Here is a 6582-nt window from a genome sequence, read left to right as displayed (position 1 = left end):
AGGTAGTCTCTCCTTTGATATTGCTTACTTCCTAGTCAGTTTAAATTTGCAGTCAAATGAATTCAAATAGTTGAAAATATTTAAATGCCATAGAAACAAAGCATAAATAGAGATAGTATGTATATATAATGGGGACATGATGGATTTGTCAGTGCAACCTTTTTAAAGGCTGTTAGAAAATGCAAATTTTAAAATTGATGAAACAAAGGAAGGATTTTCTTTTCTACATTTATATGAATTTATATACTGTGGAAGCAGATATGATGGAATGATTTTAGGTCAAGCTAACCATTTACTTACACACATCTGGGACTGGAACTTCCTGATGCTTTGCTGCTTCTGTAGTTGTGTAAACCGGCTGTTGGCTGTAGTGACTTAAACAGTTTGAATCAATACAGCTAAATAACAAATGCTTTTTCATTTACTTATCTATCCCTATGCTCATGCTTTCATTCAACATACACATACTGAGTATGTACCATATACCATGCCTGTACTAGGCACTGGAGATGCAAAGATACATAAGACACAAAACTTGTCCTCCAGTAGCACACAGAGTCACAGGAAAAGAAGTGACATGTAAATTGTATTAAAAAAGCAAAATGGAAATATGCATATAAGTCATCAATTTTATAGGCTAGGAGTTGATTTGCCCTATATAGAAAGACCAGGAAATAGGTCTCAGAGAAGATGATACCTGAATTAGACTTGAAGCATCATTCGGAGTTTCTGAGAACCAACTGGATCTTGAAAGACCTATAAGAGACAGACAAAAAAGAAAGAAGGCCTAATAGGAAAAAACACACAGAAACATGGAAATGATTTGGTTCATTCAGGGAGAGAGAAAAAAATAACAAAACAGTGGTGAGGATATCACCCTGGGAAATGCTACTGTTTCAGGGAAGGGGACCCAGCTAAGCAGATGGAAAAAGAGAAGTCAGAGAGATAGTAGGGCACCTGGATAGAACCATGTTTCCAAATCCAATGGAAGAGAAAATTTCAGAAAGAGGAGGCAACCTGTCAATGCTGGAGATACGGTGAGTAGGATAAAAGCTTAAAATTACACATGGCAATTAGGAGATCAGGGGTGCTTTACCAGTGCAGTTTCAGGGGAGTGAAGAGGGTAGAATGACTAACTAAATTTCCTCTTCTTAAGGAAAACTGAATCTACAGATAAAACTTCCACCACTAGAAAACTTATATTCGACTTACGGATATAAAATATAAATGTGTTTATCACATAAGGTAGCCCTATGCTACTGTGGACTTAGCACTATGTGCTGGTAATTGTGCAAAGGATTAGTTTTGATGGAGGCTGGGAGAGAGGTAAGGAAGGAAGTCAAGCATGGGGCTTTCTACAGATAAGGGACTGCACGATTAGGAGAAGTTGTATCTGAAAACCCACAGGGACCCTGTGTGAATTCTATGAAGGAATAAAGATAAACTTTATAATTTCACCCAACAATAATAGAGTATAAGTGCAGTCTTTATCAGTGAAAGTACTTGGGGATCACCTATTCAGATAGTGACATTCCATCACCTCTGAACAGGGAGACGTTTTTTGTGCCAACACATTTCCATGAAAGCTCAAACAACTGACATGACAAGAAGGAGACATACTGTGGACACAATGTTGTGGAGAATATTAGATGTACTTAAATATTTAATATCATGTGAGATTTACTTTTATCTGACTACCTTAAAAATAAAAAAATTAAATACAAAGTGTCACTATATAATATTATTTGTTACTGTGTAATACAGCTAGTTTTCTTTTCTAGATAACCAGAAATTATTGACACTGTTAATGATATATCTCTATTTAAAATCACTCTAAAAATATTTCTAAAAAGATAGTTGCTAATATCAAGGACACCATTGTTATTTTAGCTCTATTGAGCACATGGAGTCCTGCTTATGTTCCTATTGAGGCCCTGCACTGTTTAATTTACCCCGAAGAAATAAGTGTGTGCTTATAAATTGTTTTCCATGGTTTAAAAATCCCAACAAAAATTATATGTTTATGTGTTATAAGGCAACACAAGCTATTGTCTAACAAATGTGGTTTTAAAGCACAAGTTCATGAGAAGAGAAAATTATGGGGAAAGGTTGCTTCTTTAGTGGAAAGTTTGGGGAAATAGCATTTAAAATTCATGCTGACAAAAACAAATCAATAGGTTGACAGACTCAAAAGTGAAGCATAGGAGAAGTGACTTTAGTTACATCTATCTAGATTTGGGACATCTGTCAATATTGCATCTGTGTTCCCAGTAAAGGTCAATAAAATTCCTTTTCCAAATTGAAAAGCAGGATAAAGAAAGAGAATCTTAACTAAGTTATGGTCTCAGGATTATGTTTCCAGAAAATAAGGAATTATAACAATTAAAATTCCTTAAAATCAAATGAATAATGTATTTGATGGAGGAATATGCAGTCTCCAAGGCTCAGTCTCTTTTCCTGAATCTACGCATAGAAACAAAATGATGTGGGATTGCATTAAGGAAAGATAGGCTGCAATACTTCGGAAAGGTCAGAGTTTACCTTACCCAAAGTATATATTTTTCATATTGTTCATTGTTATTCCCTGTTCTCCTTCCGCTAGCAAACAGGACAGGGAGATACAAATATAGACATACAATATGTTCTAACTATTATCAGTGCAAGTAACTAAATATCTTTCCTTGGACCAAAATGGCTCCAGTTATACATCAAAGATAACTGAAGATTCGTTGATCCAAGAGTGGATTGCTCAATCATTTGTATTCCACCCCATAACCGAGAGTGAAAATTTGCTGGATGGAAATAACTATAGGAGCTGGGTTTGGCTCACTCTTCATTTCTTCCTTTAACATATTCTGCAAGTTAGGTCGGTCACCACTGGAGTGGCACAATAAGCTGCAAATCAAGTTCAAATGCAAATGAAAAATCACATCAGAATGTAGGTAGACGGCTCCACTTCCACTTTGTAATATTTATTGTTTCCCCCTTGCTTCCATGTTATATGGTCTTTCACCCTTCCAACTTTTAAAACTATATCACTTAAAACTCTGTATCTTGCTTCTAATGATACATTCCTAAGAAACACTGAATTGGCTCCTTGCATTTGGAAAATGTGTGTCTCAATCCATAGCACCTCAGATGTGAAATTTCCAGCACAGGTAAAATTGTTGACTAGGTGAATAACAGTCCCAAATGAGCACCAACCCAGAATTGGGATGGATTTCATTTACGAGAGGCAAATATCAAACAGGCTCTAACTCTTCCTCACTCAGTTTCAGGGACACACCAGCACCCATCTAAGTCATCTTTGGTTGTTTGATAATAACTTTAGCATGAGCTGTTCAATCTTGTAAGTCTGAGCATTGGCACATGGAGTCCTGCTTATGGTAATAGACAACTAACTTGTATCAGAATAACCATTCTGCAGATATCCATTATAAATTATGGACAAAATATAAGAAACAGCTAATTTTGACTTTCCTCTGAGATCATTAAACCAGTGGGAGTGAGAAATTAGTCTATGGCAGCCATAACCCCTGGAAAGTAAGGGAGAAAACCTCAAAGTGGGGTAGCCATAAAGTGGAAACCACAGAAATATAGGTATAAATTCAAACATCTACATGATGCATTCATGGGGAGATTGTAGTGAACCTTCTCTACACATCAGCTGGAATTCTAAAAGTGAAGTGGAGATTTTAGCTGCTGCTTTCCACAGAGGAGACAAAATTGGACACTAAGACTGACCAAGGTATCTTCCTGCTAGAAAAAGCTACAATGCTCTTTAAAGGAAGATAACAGACACTAGAGTCTTTCTACCATATCATGCACATGTCTACAACTGAAAAGACTGACCATGCCAATTGTTGGTAAGGATGTGGAATAACTAGAAGTGTCTTTAGTTGATAACTGATTGAGACATGGAGCAACTATTTTAGAAAAGAGCTTTTCGGTTTTCAAGAATCAAACATACACCTACCATATGATCTAGCCCCTCCTCTGTTGTGTATTTACATCTGAAAAAAAAAGATATATGTGTAAACATATACGGTCAATTAATATATGATAAAGGAGCCATGGATATACAATGGGTAAATGACAGCCTCTTCAACAGCTGGTGCTGGCAAAACTGGACAGCTACATGTAAGAGAATGAAACTGGATCACTGTCTAACCCCATACCCAAAAGTAAATTCAAAATGGATCAAAGACCTGAATGTAAGTCATGAAATCATAAAACTCTTAGGAAAAAAACATAGGCAAAAATCTCTTGGACATAAACATGAGCAACTTCTTCATGAACATATCTCCCTGGGCAAGGGAAACTAAAGCAAAAATGAACAAGTGGGACTATATCAAACTGAAAAGCTTCTGTACAGCAAAGGATACCATCAGTACAACAAAAAGGCATCCTACAGTATGGGAGAATATTTTCATAAATGGCATATCCGATAAGGTGTTGACATCCAAAATATACAAAGAGCTCATGCACTTCAACAAACAAAAAGCAAATAATCCAATTTAAAAAATGGGCAGAGGATCTGAACAGACACTTCTCCAAAGAAGAAATTCAGATGGCCAACAGGCACATGAAAAGATGCTCCACATCACTAATCATCAGAAAAATGCAAATTAAAACCACAATGAGATATCACCTCACACCAGTAAGGATGGCCACCATCCAAAAGACAAACAACAAATGCTGGCAAGGATGAGGAGAAAGGGGAACCGTCCTACACTGCTGGTGGGAATGTAAATTAGTTCAACCATTGTGGAAAGCAGTATGGAGGTTCCTCAAAAAACTCAAAATAGAAATACAATTTGACCCAGGAATTCCACTCCAAGGAATTTACCCTAAGAATACAGCGGCCCAGTTTGAAAAAGACATATGCACCCCTATGTTTACTGAAGCACTATTTACAATAGCCAAGAAATGGAAGCAACCTAAGTGTCCATCAGTAGATGAATGGATAAAGAAGATGTGATCCATATGCACAATGGAATATTATTGAGCCATAAGAACACAAATCCTACCATTTGCAACAACATGGATGGAGCTAGAGTGTATTATGCTCAGTGAAATAAGCCATGTGGAGAAAGACAAGTATCAAATGATTTCACTCATCTGTGGAGTATAAGAACAAAGAAAAACTGAAGGAACAAAACAGCAGCAGACTGACAGAACCCAAGAATGAACTAACAGTTACCAAAGGGCAAGGGACTGAGGAGGATGGGTGGCAAGGGAGGGACAAGGGGGAAAAGGGGCATTATGACTAGCACTCATAATGTAGGACTGGGGGAAGGGGAGGGCTGTACAACACAGAAAAGACAAGTAGTGATTCTATAATATCTTACTATGCTGAGGGACAGTGACTATAATGGGGTATGTGGTGGGAACTTGATGATGGGAGGAGTCTAGTAACCATAACGTTGTTCATGTAATTGTAGATTAATGATACCAAAATAAAACATAAATAAGAATATAAAAAGATATATGTGCATACAAAATTTTTACATGGGTGTCCATAGCAATTTAATTTGTAATAACGAAAAAACTGCAAATAGTTTAATCTGTCAACAGATGAATGGGTAAATAAATTGTGACATATTCATACAATGTAATAAAAAGGGATGGACAGTACACATACACAACTGCATCAAAATAATTATGCTGAGCAAAAGAAGATAGAAAGAGTATATACTGCATGATTCCACATATTTATATATCCATTCCATATATTCTTTATATTTCTAGGTAATACTGACTATAGTGACCAAAGATCAGCAGTAGCTTGGAGAAATAGAATAGTGGATGGAGAAATGGATGGAGCGGTGGATGGATGGATGGATGGATGGATGGATGGATTACAAAAGGCCACAAGAAAAGGAAACTTTTGAGGACAGTGAATAAGTTTGTTTTCTTGATTGTGGTGATAGTTTCAGAGATTGTGTGTGTGTGTGTGTGTGTGTGTGTGTGTGTGAAGTCATCAAATGAACACCATAAATATGTGCAGCTTATGGTACGTCAATTTCACCCCAATAAAATTGTGAAAAATTACTAGATGTATAAAAATGTAGGAACCTATAATGTATAAATAACCTATAATATATAATACTTAATAGAAACAAATTCCAAGATAACCCACATATTGGAATTAGAGGACAATAATTCTGTATATATAATGAATGAACATATCACAGATGGGTAATATAGCAGAGAATTGAAAACTATAGAACTAATTCTTGAACTGAAAATTATAACATCTGAAGTGAGAAGTCCACTGGATAGACAGCCACAGATTGGACACATCTGAACACTGGGTCAATAAACTTGAAAATAGATAAACAGAAATTATCTATTGAGAAATACCTAAGTGAAATAAGTCAGAGAAAGAAAATACTCTATGATTTCACTTACATGTGGAATCTAAAAAACAGAACAAATAAAACAGAAATAGATTCATAGACACAGAGAATGGACTGGTGTTTGCCATAAGGGAGAGAAGTGGGAGAATGGGTGAGATAAGTGAAGGGGGAAAAAATGACTGAGAATGTTTGATATCTTGATCTGGGTGTTGCTTTACTG

This window comes from Manis javanica, chromosome 6 (assembly GCF_040802235.1).
Source record: "Manis javanica isolate MJ-LG chromosome 6, MJ_LKY, whole genome shotgun sequence".
NCBI classification, from domain to species: domain Eukaryota; kingdom Metazoa; phylum Chordata; class Mammalia; order Pholidota; family Manidae; genus Manis; species Manis javanica.
Note: the sequence above shows the minus strand (reverse complement) of the source record.